Consider the following 16,446-nt stretch of genomic DNA (forward strand, 5'->3'; position numbering starts at 1 on the left):
CGTCGTCCTTACTTGCCAATCCACTCAGCTGACCTATGCCATCAAAAGGATTGGTGCAATATGAATATCTACTGTTCCCCAATTCTAAATAGAGTCCCTAAAACCAGCAAAAACCACAGTTGTAATTCACACAGGCATTTCTGAATTGACGGATGGCAAAGAGAAAGTCTCTGACTACACCATAGGTAGTGAGGAGGAATTCACCACATCACAGGATGAGTATCTATTGAGGGAGCCTAAATGCATGGCTCATTATAAGTATGGCAGTAGAGCAACAACGGTGCCAGTATCGCTACAGGCACCGTTGCTACCGTACCGCCATACTACAAGTTGTGCTTGCGGGTCTCGCTCTGCCCACCAGGTCCGACCTGGAGGCAGTGCGGCACCCACAAGCACAACTTGTGGATGCACCGGCACCGTTAAGCTATCGGGCTGAATGGGGATGGGGAGTCCCTTATTGCCGGCACCTGCGAATGGGCAATTACCAGGTCCACCAAAATCGACCTGGTAACTGCCCATTCGCGTGTGCCGGTAAAATCACGGGTTAGGCAGCAGCCGTGCCTTTGTTACAGGCATGGCTACCGCCAAACCCGTAATGATTGTCTTTGACAACTGCCTGTTTGATATTTTTAAAATGATTAAATGCAACTTTGGAATATGTGGGAAAAATTATAGTGAGCCATTAGTTAATTTGTATTCAAGAAGTTGTTGGAACCAACATGAAGATCAAAAGGAGCTGTGTGCAAAAACATTCAATAATGTCATGGTCCTCTTAACACATTCTTGGCAAAGTACCAGCAGGAAATGTAATTAGATCTTGAGCTCTCTTATTTCAGTGGATCAACATTTAGGGCCTCATTACACGGATGACGGTGAACCATGGCGCTATTAGCGCCATGGTTCATGCCGGTAAAATACCGGCACCGCCTTGGTGGAAAGGGGAATTACCGCCCTATTCCAAGGTTGGCGGGGCGGTAATTCCCCCTTCCACCATTGCCCTTCCCCATTCCCATTTTTGCCCCATAGGGCTCTATGGGAGTGGGGAAGGCGCTAATTATGGTACCGCAAATTGCGGTACCGTAATTAGCCCCCTGGTCCCTTTGCGGGTTGGGTTTTAACGCCTGCAAAAAGCAGGCGTTAAATTCCCCAACCCGCAAAGGGACCTCGTAGTAAGGCGGTAAGGATTTACCGGTACCGGTAAAATACCGGTACCGGTAAACCCTTACCGCCATCCGTGTAATGAGGCCCTTAGTAAGATCTCAAGTTTCTGTACATTTTTAGGACTTGTGTTCATTGCCAAAACTGCATACTACACATATTAGAGACAGTACTTGTTCCCAGTGGTCCAAGTGGGCGGGAGCGGTCTTGAGCAGTGCTCCTATACTTCTTTTAAATGGGTTTTACCGTTCTGTAACTGCAACGACCCTTGTACCTCTTGGGCACCACACACAAGACTATAAACGATACAATCCCAAATTCTCTTCCTACCTGTTCTTCCGGGACGGGTATATCGACGTGCGAGAATACCGGAGATACCGTAGAGAGGTCAGCAAGAATCCCACTGAGACCTCCTGTGCAACCGAGCACCAATTGGATTAAGTAACAAAGGAAATCCCAGGGAAACCCTCATGGGGGAAAAAACCCTGGGCTGGGCTGCTGGTGAGCGCAGGTCCCGTGTTCCCCAACGCTGGTGTGCGAGATGTTACTGCCTTGGATTGATGTCCTCAGAATGGAAGATGTAAATTTCACTGCCCCATTCAGCTGAATACAAAAGTAGAAATGTTTACCCAGACGTGGCAAATTGGAAATGATGAAATATAGAAAATACTACTTCCCAAAAGGTCTTACCCTTGGTTGTGGAGGTTGGATATGTGATCAGCCTACGGTTGTGCAAGGCAGTTCAAACACTCGCCTCTCTTGTAATTCTTATATTTAAAGAAGGAAAAGAGACTGAGATTAGTAGAGGATTTCAGCAAAGGAAAGAACCAGTTGACGGATGATAAACGAAATGCTGACCTGGGAAGATAGGAGAATATGCTGGAGAGAGGAGTGAAGAATGATGGGATCTGTAGTCTTCCTACAACAGTTTTTTTGTTCCACAGCCTATGAATACAATAATCTGGACTGATACGAGAACAAAGACTAAACAGGGTTGATTTCACCCAATGAAAGACAGTCCGAATTCTATAACCTACCCTTGTCGCCGGCGCAAGCTCTGAATATAATAGGGAAGAAGAAGCCTGCCAGTCATATGTTCGATCTGTAAACAAAGCTTCCCAGTGTCGAAACTCAGTCGCAAAAGTATCATCTGAAATTCCAAGACATTTTTTTTTAGCAGAGGATAGACAGAAAGTGGGTTTAAAGTGTTTGAAAATACCCTAATGCAAACTCACAGAGCGTCTTGCTTTCTCTGGAAGAATAGCTATGCACCGCGTAGCCCATCCGCCACCTGTAAGTACTGATCCCTTCCCTCACAGTGGTTGGAACAGCATCCGGAAGTCACGTCACCCTCACTGCTGCCGAGACTAGAATGTTGCCATGTCCGGAGTGGGAGGCCATGTTGGGAGAGGACTGTTCTGTCAGAATACTCCCATTGCATTCCGAAATGGATGAAATCATCACAGTATGCCCCCTCTTAACCAGGACATCCCCAGGTTTGCCTGAGTTAGTTCTGTGAAAATACTGTTTCAATCGAGGGGCATGTATGGCTTTTGCAGGCTCCCATGATCGTTCTGAGGGAGAATATCCTTTCCAATCTACTAAGTATTGGAGTCTCCCATAATGATATTGAGAATCACAAGTCTTTGCTACTTAAAACTCCGGACCCAAGGAGGTACGAATAGGAGGAGGATTAGCTGCAGCCTTCGGATGAAATCTACTCCTTTTGTCCAGTTTCAGTTGAGATATATGGAAAACTGGATGAATCCGAGTCCAGGAAATAGGGAGACGTAGACGGAAGGCCGTCTGACCAACTGCTGCCAAAACACAAAAAGGCCCAAAAAACCTAGGCGCTAGTTTGGAGGGGAGCAGATGTCGAGGAAGAAAACGTGAAGATAGCCACACATAGGGCCTCATTGCAACCCAGACGTTAAGGGGTTAACGGCACCGTAAAAGGTGTCGGCGCCGTTAAACCCTTAATGCCTGATTACGAGGTCCCTTTGCGGGTTGCACTTTTAAAAAACCAACCCGCAAGGGGACCTAGGAGCTAATTACGGCACCGTAATTTATGGTGCCGTAATTAGCGCCTTCCCCATTCCCATCGAGCCCTATGGGGCAAAAATGGGAATGGGGAAGGGCCATGGCGGCATGGGGAATTACTGCCCCGCCAACCTCGGAATGGGGTGGTAATTCGCCATTCCGCCATGGCGGAGTTGTTAAGTTACCGGCATGGACCAAACGAGCCCCCTAACTTTAGGAAAACCTAAAAAATAAACTAAAGACAAGGTCCACCGTATAGTATCACTAGGTCACGTGTCCACACCCGCTTAGTGGGAAGTATGGATGGGGAAAAAAAAAAAAACACACTAGTTCTCATCTCCTCGATTGTACTTTGCTGTGGAGCACATCACAGTGACCAATGAATACAAAGGCGGTATACATATAGCCAAATATTCAATTATCAATTTTATTAAACCTTCAAGGGTAAAATACATCATAAAAATGCCAACATGGCATAACTTGTCTAATACGAGTCTTTAGCACAATCAATAAAAACAGTTTTATGAAAATTTTACGACCAACCCACAACAGTGACAGCTTAAAGTACACCGGGAAGGAAAAGGTGTATAACCAAAGTTCTACACAGACACAACGTATAGGGTTATAACATAAACAAATATATCTAAGTCTATTTGTTCATTCTAAAACAAACCACACTAATGGGGTTTGGAGAAAACAGTAACACGATTCGATTCATTAATAAATTCCACACTCTTTCACTCCCATTCGACCCAACATGTTTCATTCCTCACTCATTCCATACATACACAGTCAGGGGAAATTCATCAGGGGTATGTACTTTAAAGCACGATGTGCCAGGTTTGATCGTCAATCAGGGCGGAACTATGCTCACCGCCTTACAACTTGATTAATTCATCAGACATATTTTTATCCTACACCTATTGGGCAAGAGACCACATTGGAAACTACGTAGACTGAGGCTTAACCAGACAACCAGAGCCAGTAGTTAATTGTTACAAAGAATATTGGTTTGTAATCAACTCGGGATATATTGTTTCTGAATCCCTCACAGATACAGCTAGTTCCTGTTGTTGTGATGAAATGCAAATAAACTTCCCACGAGGCCAGGGGACACGTTATTTCACGTGAGCATAATTGAAGAACATCCCCCTGATGGAGGTAATTCCACAATAAAATCAGTTGAAATGATCTGCCATGGACATGAGGGTAACAGGATCTTTTCCAATTCACCTAAAGGAGACCGATGTGGGATTTTAGATTGTAAACATAAAGGGCATGAGTTGACATATTCTCTCACATCCCTTTTCCAGGAGAGCCACCAGAAATAACGTGCTACTAATACCTGAGTATTTGCCATTCCCTGATGTCCCGCCACTTTAGAGTCATGACATAGTCCCAAGACTTCTTGACGTAATTTGTCATTAGGAATAAACACCTTTTGCCCTAGAAAATAACACCCTTAATCCTTGACCATTGCAAAGGGGATGAGTTTCTCTCTTAGTTCTTTAGTCAATCTTCCCGTCTGTTCTCTTATGCATGTGAGGAAATCAGTAACTACCACTTGAATCACCTGAGTCTGTGGAAAAATGGGTTCAGATCTAAATTGTCTCTGTTGAACCATCTCCTTTCAGGAAAGGGCATCCCTACGAAGATTGTTTCTTCCTGGAATGAAAGTGAAAAGAATTCTAAATGGCGAAAAGAAATGAGCTTGTCGACTATTACAAGTCTGTGCATATTGAAGAGCTCTCAAATTATGATGGTCGGTCCAGACTTCTATTGTATGTTTGGCTCCTAACAACAAATGTCTCCACCCTTTGAAGGCCCGTTTAATAGCCAAAAGTTCCTTTTCCAATACCGAATAATTCAACTCGGCCGGGGACAAGGTCTTGGATAAATAGGCGATAGGGCGTTCTTGTCCTTCCAGGTCTTTCTGTAGCAAAACTGCACCCAATGCATAATGGGAGGCATCCATTTCTACTATGAAACTGTGGTCTTGATCCAGAGTCATAAGGATGGGGGAACAGGTAAACCTCTTCTTCAATTCCTCGAAGGCTTGTTGGTGTTCAGTAGTGCATAAAAATGGAACCCCTTTCTTGAGAAGGGATATCAGCGGGAAAGTAAGAGTGGAGAAATGAGGGATAAATCTGTGGTAGAAGTTTGCAAAACCGACAAATCTTTGTATCTCCTTAACTCTAGTTGGGACTGGCCAGTGACTGGCCAGTCCTGCACGTCTGAGACCTTTGCCGCGTCCATAGCTATCCCTGTGTTCGACAAGATATACCCCAAATATGACACTTGGGATTGATGGAAAACACACTTGTCAATCTTGCAATACAGATGGTTGTGACGAAGTCTGGTTAAAACTTCCCAGACATGGCTGTGATGTTGTTGAGGAGATCTTGAGAAAACCAGAATGTCATCTAAATACACAATGACGTAATGAAGGAGGATATCCGCAAAGAGATGGTCCATGAACCTTTGAAATACAGCAGGGGCATTTGAAAGACCAAATGGCATTACCCGATATTGGTAATGACCAAATGGCGTACGGAATGCTGTTTTCCATTAATCTCCTGCTCTTATCCGTATAAGATGATAAGCAACCCGTAGATCAAGTTTAGTATATATTTTGGCGCCTTTGACTGCTTCCAATATGTCAGGAATTAACAGCATTGGATATTTATCCTGGATAGTAATTTTATTAAGTCCCCGAAAATCGATACATGGTCATAACTCCTTAGTATTCTTCTTCAGGATGAAAAACAAAGAAGCGGCTGCAGGTGAGGTTGATTCTATAATTAGCCCATTCTTGAGATTGGCTTGGAAATATTCACGCAGAACCTCTTTTGTTAGGAAAGATTTCTTAATTGTGGGTAATTTTCCTTCCATGTGGCAACCCCTAAACTTGTTGCTGTTGTTTTCACCATGATCTAGACTTTGCCAGAGAAGTGCAGCCTTCTGCCGCACTCCTCTGGGCTTTCGCTCCATTCTTACGGGGAAAATGACATGCCCTTAAGACAGTCAGTACCGGGAAACGCTGTTTTCCGTAGTTTCTTTATCATGTTGCAGCTTTCGTGCAACATGGCACAAGAGGGCACTGTAAGCTAAGTTACTGCTCTCTTGGGTCTCTAGTCTTCTGCAGGCCCTAGATACTCTCTTTGGATTGTAAATGAACGGTGCAAGTGAATCACGGACGGGATTGGTGGCAGCGATCGTTTTTTGTGTTTTTGAGCTCCTTTTGGCGTTTTAAGCGCGTTTCTCGCGCTTAGCCCAAAATGGTGGCCTGGCTCCCAAAATTGCCAGACCACGAGGCTCTTTGTCCTGTCCGCTGACCGTCTTGCCCCATTCACCTCCCCCAGGTCGAGCCAACCCGGGGCCTTCCTTATTTGGGCATGTACTTTCCCGCGAAACACATCTGCTTTCGCGTGCTTCTACAGGCCTGTGTGTGCCTCCAGGATGGGGGCTGGGATGTCTGGTCCCAATACACATCCTGGGCACCAGAGAGTCTAGGGTGGTGTGAATGCCTGGGACCCCTGTGGTCCGTGATGAGGTCCACAGATGGTGTGAGTGTTTTATGAGCAGATCTCCCATTGGGTGTCCCTCCGTTTTGGCGCGAAGGGAACCGTGGATAAGAGGGGGCTGGAAACGCCACTACCATGTCGATCTCCTGAGTTCTCATGAACAAATGGATACAGGAGCCAAGAATCCTGCAACTACGAGGCTGAACCGAGGAATCGCTGGTGACCCGCTGAAGGACTGCTCCTCTGCACTGCTGTCGCTCTGTGAAACTCTTTCTACCTCTGATCGAACGCGAAGGCCTGTACTGGTACTTCGACCCATTGGAATAGAGGGAACAACTATTCTCGGCATCTTCACCATCTCCTGCAAGTAAGCCTTCAGAAGCGTCCCTGGGCCATCCAGTGGACTGACCAGCCTACACAGGAGTCTTGCTCTGTACCCGCCGCCAGGTTGTGTTGTATTCCGAGTCCCCGACACTCTCACCCGTTTTGTACACTTGGCGTTCCCAGGTCTGAAGTGAGAGTGTGCAGTGGGCTGAAATACACACAGCCGCATCGTTGCCCTGCTGAGGTAACAATCTGTGCGGGTTCACTTCGTTTGGGACATCTTTAACTCAACTTCTGCTGCCGCAGAATCTACACGACGCCGAGAGTCCCCTGCTCGCATCTGAACCTGCCAGCACTGAAACTGACGCGGAGAAGCCTGGGTCTGCCTGCATCGGGGACCGGTGAGTAGCATCGCTAGGAACTGGTCACCCTCCTGCAGTAGCCTGTAGCTTTCTCCTCGCTGTGTCTAACAGCACGCCTTTCCGTACTCGCGCTCTGCTTCTGCCCACAGTGGAGGCTGTGCTTGAGTCACGGAGCTCTGTTCATCTTCATTTGTCCACCGAACTAAACTGCCTGATTCCCTCGAAGAGACTCCCCTTTTTGCCCGTTGGCACCAGCCTGTGCAGGTACTTTTGAGCACAAGGCTCCACTCTTCGTAGGGCTTGGACTTCCTTTTAGTTAGGTGCCTCTGAAGGCGGACTGGGTCTAATTATTATTCGCACTGCCTGTTTTCCTCCCCATCTAGGTGGTCTACACATTTCGTACGTCTAACTCGTTAGACTCGTTTGTATTTCTATATATATTGTATTGGTTTGGTATGTGTTGGTCTACTGGAGTTTCATTGTGATTTATCGCTACGGTCAAACTTACAAAGGCCTTGTAATAAATGTGTATATATTTTTAATATAACACCTGTTTGGAGTAATTTGTAAGTGTCCTTGCTTTGTGTGCTCATTGCGGGCTTTCAGTCACCCTCACCCCTCTTGAGACCTAGTCTTGACCGCCGCGATCGCTACCCTGATTGGTCTGGCTTGTCCAGAGGTTACCCTGTTCCAAGAAACTAGGCTGGCCTTCTGAACCTCTGCGCCTCCAGGACAGAGTTCAGAAATCCGTCTTAACAAATTGGTGTACAGCAGTGGGGTACGACTGAAGGTTTCCAGTTTTGCACACGAGCGAAGGCATTTCAAGTTATTCCTACCAGGATACGTAGTGAATTGTCGTAGTATAACTTTAAAAAGGCCATAGTCCTATCTAACAGTATGGAAACAAATACCTTGTTAACTTGTTAAATGCTTCTAAATCCGAAACATTGAAAAAGATGTGTGCGGAGAGAGGTGTCTCCTCTCAAGGCACCAAATTGGATATGATCCAAAGAATCGTGGCGTGGCAAGAAGCGCAGCTTGATGCTATAACTTCTGAGGACAGTGCAGAAGGAGGTGGGGCTGCTCTCACTGGTAGAACCGAAGGTTCTGCCGCTGCACTGGTCCACCGCGACCACGAGGACAGGGAGGATGTGATGTCTAATATTTCCTCTGCCAGTGTCGATGGGGAGGCCATGCTTGAATTCAAGAAGCAAGAGCTGCTGTTTAGGCAGAAGGAGCTTGAGTTCAATATGGCCAAACTAAAGGAAGAGCTTGATTTCAATAGGGTCAAGCTAAAAATCGAACAGGCAGAAAAACAGAAAGACAGGGATCACCAGTTGGAACTGGCCAAGCTTCAGGTCGCAAATGGGTCCAAGGGTCCTGGACATGGGTCTGGGTCCTCCTCTCATCCACGGTTTCCGAAAGATCTGCTGAGCGTGTATGAGGAAAGGAATGACATTATGGACTGGCTGAATACGTTTGAGTATGCATGTGAAGTTCAACAAGTTGACAATGCTGATAAGATTGCCTGGTTACTCAGCAGACTGCCCCATTCTGGCTGTAGTGCCATTATGGAAATGCCGAAGGCTGAGCGAGCTGATTTCGCAATGTTAAAGCAAACTCTCATTTTAAAGTTTGGAAAGACTCCTGCCCAATATTTAAAACGATTCCGAGAGTACAAGAAAAAGGAAGGTGGTACTTGGGTATCTTATGTAACTGAATCCTTAAAAAACTTAACTGGCTGGGTCGAAGGTTATAAGGTTTCTACCTTTGAAGGCATAATAAATCTTGTCATGCTGGAACACATTTTTGCATCTTCTTCCCCGGAGCTTAAGCAGCATTTGGCTGATTCGAAGGAGATAGATCCTAAGAAGCTGGCCATTGCAGCAGACTTATGGGTGTCACATCGAGTGTCCCATAAGGACAACACTCATCCTGGTAAGCAGGAGGAAGGGAAAAAGTCCAAAGATAAGGAGGGTGGAGAATCTGATAAATCTTCTTCTCAAAAGGGCCACAAAAAGAAAAATAAGGGTAAGACACAAGAGAACTCACAGGGTAGTGGAGGTCAGCCTCCGAAACAGAACTCTGGTTACAATAAGCCTCCCTATGTAAACAGACCCAATGGATCTTGTTTTGCTTGTGGAGCAACTGACCACGTGAAGGGGGATCCCCAGTGTAAGGTTAAAACTTTGGGGGTCCACTCCGCTAATCTGGCCTTCTCCTCCTACGAGGAAGAAGAGATTACAGGAGCATCCTTTTCCTCAGACTCCTTCCCCAGCGGGATAGAAGCTGAGGTAGTTTTAGTTTCCCTGGGTTCCCGGGAGCCTAAAGTCGCAGAGGCTTATGCTAGGATTCCAGATAATACCAAGCACTACTTTAAAGACAGTGTGCTGATCAATGGAGTGGATACTTCAGCTCTTAGGGATAGTGGGTGCAGTCGAACTGTAGTGGATTCTACCTTGGTAGACTCAGAGGAAGTTGCCAGAGCTACTCTGATGCCCACTAAGTTGGCTGACGGCCCACCTCGCATGTTCCCAGTAATACCTGTAAATCTTACTTTAAATGGTACAGCAGTCAGGATTCCAGTGAGCATTCTGAGAAACGTCCCAGGAAAGGTCTTGTTCGGCAATGATCTCAGAGCTTTAGGGCTCGTAGGAGACACTGCCGACAGACCCTGCACACGGTCTCAAACACGGGCAGCATTGCCCAAGACCAATACGCCGCCCCCGCCGACGGGGAAACCCAAGGCGAAAGGAGTAAGAAAGTCAAGACGAGGGAAAGAGAGCATTCCCCCGAACTCGCCTACCACTGCGGTGGAGGAAGTTGGTCAATCGCCCGGGCCTGACGAGGAGCTGGCGATTCCTGAAGACCCCAACGACCATCCAGAACTAAAAGACTTGTTAGTAGAAGGTGGTCCTGACAGGGAAGAATTCAGTAAAGGCCAACGTGAGTGCCCATCTCTGGAAGGCCTAAGGAGACAGGCCTGCTCCTAGCTTGAGGGTGAACCTCCTGGGATGCATCGGATTTATTGGGAAGGTGGACTCCTGTATAGTGAGCCCACAGAGTCTACAGAAGGAGACCATAGGAGGTTGCTGGTTCCCCTTGCTGTAAGACCCTTCCTCCTGCAGTTGGCGCATGAAGTGCCCCTTGCTGGTCACCTTGGTATTAAGAGGACCAAGCAAAGGTTATCCATGCACTTCTGCTGGCCCAAGATGGGGGTGCAAGTAGAAAGTCACTGCAGGAGTTGTGCCTCCTGCCAGTTATCTGGTAAGAGTGGCTCAACAATCCAAGCTCCATTGGTACCACTCCCAGTTGTGGGAATACCATTCGAAAGGGTCGGGATTGACATCGTTGGTCCCCTTGACCCGCAGACATCCTCAGGCAATAGGTTTATCTTGGTGCTAGTCGACTATGCTACCAGATATCCTGAGGCCATCCCATTGAAAACTGTAACTGCCAAGTCAGTCGCAAAAGCGTTACTTGGCATCTTTACTAGGGTTGGCTTCCCTAAGGAAGTTGTGTCTGACAGAGGCAGCAACTTTATGTCAAAGTATATGCAGGCTATTTGGAAAGAATGTGGGGTCACCTACAAGTTCTCTTCTGCATACCACCCCCAGACCAATGGTCTGGTGGTACGTTTCAACAGAATGTTAAAGAGCATGATTGGGGCCCTGGAAGAACCTCAGAGAAGAAAATGGTATCTTCTTTTACCATGCTTAATGTTTGCCTACCGAGAGGTACCACAGGAGGGTGTTGGCTTCAGCCCCTTCGAACTTCTGTTCGGTCATCCTGTACGGGGACCCTTAGCCATAGTCAAAGAGGGATGGGAGATGCCCACTCCCCCTGTTACTACCAACGTAGTAGATTATGTGCTGGGGCTCAGAAAACGGATGGTACTCCTGATGGGCTTGGCTAGTGATAAATTGAAGGCAAGACAAGCGCTGGTAAAACATTGGTACGACCAGAAAGCTTCCCTCATCAACTTTACGCCTGGTCAGCAAGTCCTGATCATGAATCACATAAGGCCTCGAGTTTTACAGGACAAATGGTCAGGCCCTTACACAGTGGTGGAGCCCCTGGGTGAGGTTAACTATTTAGTGGACCTTGGAAGGCCTGGACAGGCTCCAAAAGTGTTTCACGTAAATAGGCTGAAGGCTTTCGTCCCAAGAGTCGAAATCGCAGCACTTCTACTGGCTTCAGATGTTGAGGAAGAGGAGTCTGAACCTCTCCCCGACCTGTTCCAAAGCGGTCCTTCAGATACCTCCTTTGAGGGTGTCCGAGTGGCCCCTCACCTGACTTCTAATCAGCAGGCTGAGGTGAAAAGTTTGCTTAGGCAGTTTTCCCCCCTGTTTTCACAGTCGCCTGGTTTGACACCTTGGTGCAAACATAACATAGACACAGGAGACAATGTACCTACCAAAAGTAGGGGATACAGGATGTCAGACAAAGTACGGTCTTACATTAAGACCGAGGTCAACAAGATGTTAGACCTTGGGGTGATTGAACCCTCTAGTAGTCTTTGGTCCAGCCCTGTGGTTTTGGTTCCAAAGGCAGGCACTTCTGAATTGAGGTTCTGCGTGGATTACAGGGCTCTGAATGCTGTCACCAAGACAGATGCACACCCCTTGCCTCGAACAGATGAGCTGGTGGATACTTTGGGTGCCTCAAAGTACCTCAGCACGTTTGACCTCACTGCGGGCTATTGGCAAATAGCTTTAGCAGAACATGCCAAGGAGAAGACAGCGTTTTCTACTCCAGACGGCCTTTACCAATTCAGGGTAATGCCGTTCGGGTTGAAAAATGCACCTGCCACTTTCCAGAGGCTTGTGAATCATGTGTTGAATGGGTTGGACGAATTCTGCCTTGCATATCTGGACGATATAACAGTTTTCAGTGCCACCTGGGAAGACCATGTGAAACACCTCAGGATTGTGCTCCAGGCTCTTCAGAAAGCACACTTGACCATAAAGGCTAGTAAATGCCAGATTGGACAAGGCTCAGTGGTTTACCTTGGACATAAAGTAGGTGGAGGGAGGATACAGCCTCTTCCCAGTAAAGTACAAGCAGTACAAGACTGGCCTACCCCCACTACACAGACCCAAGTGAGAGCCTTCTTAGGACTCACAGGGTATTACCGCAACTTCGTGGCAGACTATGGCACCATAGCTACCCCTCTGACTGCCCTCGCCACTCCGAAGAAACCAAAGAAGGTAACTTGAACCGACGAGTGTGAGAAGGACTTCAATGGCTTAAAAGACTCCTTGTGCCAGACCCCTGTCCTCAGGGCCCCTGATTATCAAAGACCTTTTATTGTGCAGACGGACGCCTCTGACACTGGGATAGGAGCTGTACTATCGCAAGTAGATGAGAAGGGTAAGGAACACCCTATTGGTTTTATTAGTCGCCAGCTTAAGGACAGAGAGCTCAGATGGTCCACAGTGGAGAAAGAAAGTTTCTCTGTTGTGTGGGCCCTACGGAAGCTGAGGCCCTACCTCTATGGGACCCACTTCACTGTGCAAACTGACCATAAACCCTTAAAGTGGCTAATGAACATGAAGGGAGAGAATCCAAAGTTGCTTAGGTGGTCCATAAGTCTACAAGGCTTCGACTTCACTATTGAGCATAGGCCAGGTGTCCAACATAGCAATGCTGATGGGTTGTCCAGAATGTTTAACCGACCTGAACACGAGACTCATCCAGGGGTGGATTAGTTCCCCTTGTCCATAGTCTGGGAGGGGCGAGTGTTAGGAACGATTTCTTAATTGTGGGTAATTTTCCTTCCATGTGGCAACCCCTAAACTTGTTGCTGTTGTTTTCACCATGATCTAGACTTTGCCAGAGAAGTGCAGCCTTCTGCCGCACTCCTTTGGGCTTTCGCTGCATTCTTACGGGGAAACTGACATGCCCTTAAGACAGTCAGTACCGGGAAACGCTGTTTTCCGTAGTTTCTTTATCATGTTGCAGCTTTCGTGCAACATGGCACAAGAGGGCACTGTAAGCTAAGTTACTGCTCTCTTGGGTCTCTAGTCTTCTGCAGGCCCTAGATACTCTCTTTGGATTGTAAATGAACGGTGCAAGTGAATCACGGACAGGATTGGTGGCAGCGATCGTTTCTTGTGTTTTTGAGCTCCTTTTGGCGTTTTAAGCGCGTTTCTCGCACTTAGCCCAAAATGGTGTCCTGGCTCCCAAAATGGCCAGACCACGAGGCTCTTTGTCCTGTCTGCTGACCGTCTTGCCCCCTTCACCTCCCCCAGGTCGAGCCGACCTGGGGCCTTCCTTATTTGGGCATGTACTTTCCCGCGAAACACAGATGCTTTCGCGGGCTTCTACAGGCCTGTGTGTGCCTAACAGGATGGGGGCTGGGATGTCTGGTCCCAATACACATCCTGGGCACCAGAGAGTCTAGGGTGGTGTGAATGCCTGGGACCCCCGTGGTCCGGGATGAGGTCCACAGATGGTGTGAGTGTTTTATGAGCGGATCTCCCATTGGGTCCCCTCCGTTTTGGCGCGAAGGGAACCATGGATAAGAGGGGGCTGGAAACGCCACTACCATGTCGATCTCCTGAGTTCTCACGAACAAAGGGATACAGGAGCCAAGTATCCTGCAACTACGAGGCTGAACCGAGGAATCGCTGGTGACCCGCTGAAGGACTGCTCTTCTGCACTGCTGTCGCTCTGTGAAACTCTTTCTACCTCTGATCGAACGAGAAGGCCTGTACTGGTACTTCGACCCATTGGCATAGTGGGAACAACTATTCTCAGCATCTTCACCATCTCCTGCAAGTAAGCCTTCGGAAGCATCCCTGGGCCATCCAGTGGACTGACCAGCCTACACAGGAGTCTTGCTCTCTTACCGCCGTCAGGTTGTATTGTATTCTGAGTCCCCGACACTCTCACCCGCTTTGTGCACTTGGCGTTCCCAGGTCTGAAGTGAGAGTGTGCACTGGGCTGAAATACACACGGCCGCATCATTGCCCTGCTGAGGTAACAATCTGTGCGGGTTCACTTCGTTTGGGACATCTTTAACTCAACTTCTGCTGCCGCAGAATCTACATGACACCGAGAGTCCCCTGCTCGCATCTGAACCTGCCAGCACTGAAACTGACGCGGAGATGCCTTGGTCTGCCTGCATCGGGGACCGGTGAGTAGCATCGCTAGGAACTGGTCGCCCTCCTGCAGTAGCCTGTAGCTTTCTCCTCGCTGTGTCTAACAGCACGCCTTTCCGTACTCGCGCTCTGCTTCTGCCCACAGTGGAGGCTGCGCTTGAGTCGCGGAGCTCTGTTCATCTTCATTTGTCCACCAAACTAAACTGCCTGATTCCCTCGAAGATGCTCCCCTTTTTGCCCGTTGGCACCAGTGTGTGCAGGTACTTTTGAGCACAAGGCTCCACTTTTTGTAGGGCTTGGACTTCCTTTTAGTTAGGTGCCTCTGAAGGCGGACTCGGTCTAATTATTATTCGCACTGACGGTTTTCCTCCCCATCTAGGTGGTCTACGCATTTTGTGCGTCTAACTCGTTAGACTCGTTTGTATTTGTATATATATTGTATTGGTTTGGTATGTGTTGGTCGACTGGAGTTTTGTTGTGATTTCTCGCTATGGTCAATGTTACAAAGGCCTTGTAATAAATGTGTATATATTTTTAATATAACACCTGTTTGGAGTAATTTGTAAGTGTCCTTGCTTTGTGTGCTCATTGCAGGCTTTCAGTCACCCTCACCCCTCCTGAGACCTAGTCTTGACCGCCGCGATCGCTACCCTGATTGGTCTGGCTTGTCCAGAGGTTACCCTGTTCCAAGAAACTAGGCTGGCCTTCTGAACCTCTGCGCCTCCAGGACAGAGTTCAGATATCCATCTTAACATCTTTCTCCGAGGCTGACAAAATAAACATCCTACCAAAAGGAAGTGGCTGGTCTGGAATTAACTCTAATACACAGTCATCTCTCCTATGGGGAGGCAGTTCCGTGTATTCGGATGAAGAAAACACTGATTTGAATTCCTGATATTCCTCTGGTAGACCTGTGATTTGATTGAGTGAAATGACCTTGGGGTGTTCCACCACCGTAGACACCTTTTCCATGGGTACCGTGGAATGGCCCTGAATGCAATGTTCCAAACAGTACTCTGACCCCAAAAAGAAAAACCCTGCAGACCAGTTAATGAAAGGCTTGTGCCTTTTTAACCAGGGTAATCCCAGGATCACCGGATGATGTGCTGCCCTAATAATGTCTAATGAGAGGATCTCTGAATAAGAAGAAATGGACATTTCAATCAGACCTGTCTGACCCTTTATTGTTGCTCAAACTAAGGGACTTCCGTCCACACTTTCCACTGGAATGGACATGTTCTTGGCAGAATGGGGGATGCCCTGTTCAGTGGCCCAAAGATCAACCCCAAAGTTTCCTGCGGACCCACTGTCTATCGGTGCTGAAATATCCTGCAGAACTTTTCCCCCGAAAATTAAGGAGACCTTTAGAACTAGCATACTGATGTCCATCGATCTAATGCCTGAAGAAGTTGGTACTAAATTCTGTCTAACTGACAATGAGGAACCCTTTACCTATGAAGGTTCCCAAACCGTAGTTCCCCTTACAGCCGGGTGTTGGCTTTTCCCGATCTTCGAAGTGGAGCAATGGGACACTCCTGAACTGTATGATTATTAGCACCACAGTACATACATAGGCCCAACGTACGTCGACAAGCCCGTTCCTCCGGGGACAGGGGCCCCTAGCCGTGGCTCCTAACTGCATTGGTTCATCCGCTGAAGCTGTCCTTACCAGAGTGGAAGACTCTGTGGATGGCCAATAAGATCATCCTTTCTTTCTCTCCATTTGCCGTTCCTTTATCCGGTAATGTATCTGAAGGACAAGGGCGATAGACTCGGCCAAAGACTGCGGGCGAGGCACTCTGGACATCTCGTCTTTGAGATCCTCTGATAATCCTCTGCTGAATATTATAGTTAGCGCCTCATCCGCCCAATGTGTTTCTCCAGCCATCTGCTAAAATCTGGTGACATATGAAAGAATGTCTTGATTGCCTT

This window comes from Ambystoma mexicanum, chromosome 6q (genome assembly GCF_040938575.1).
Source record: "Ambystoma mexicanum isolate Mex_15411 chromosome 6q, UKY_AmexF1_1, whole genome shotgun sequence".
In the NCBI taxonomy this organism is placed as follows: domain Eukaryota; kingdom Metazoa; phylum Chordata; class Amphibia; order Caudata; family Ambystomatidae; genus Ambystoma; species Ambystoma mexicanum.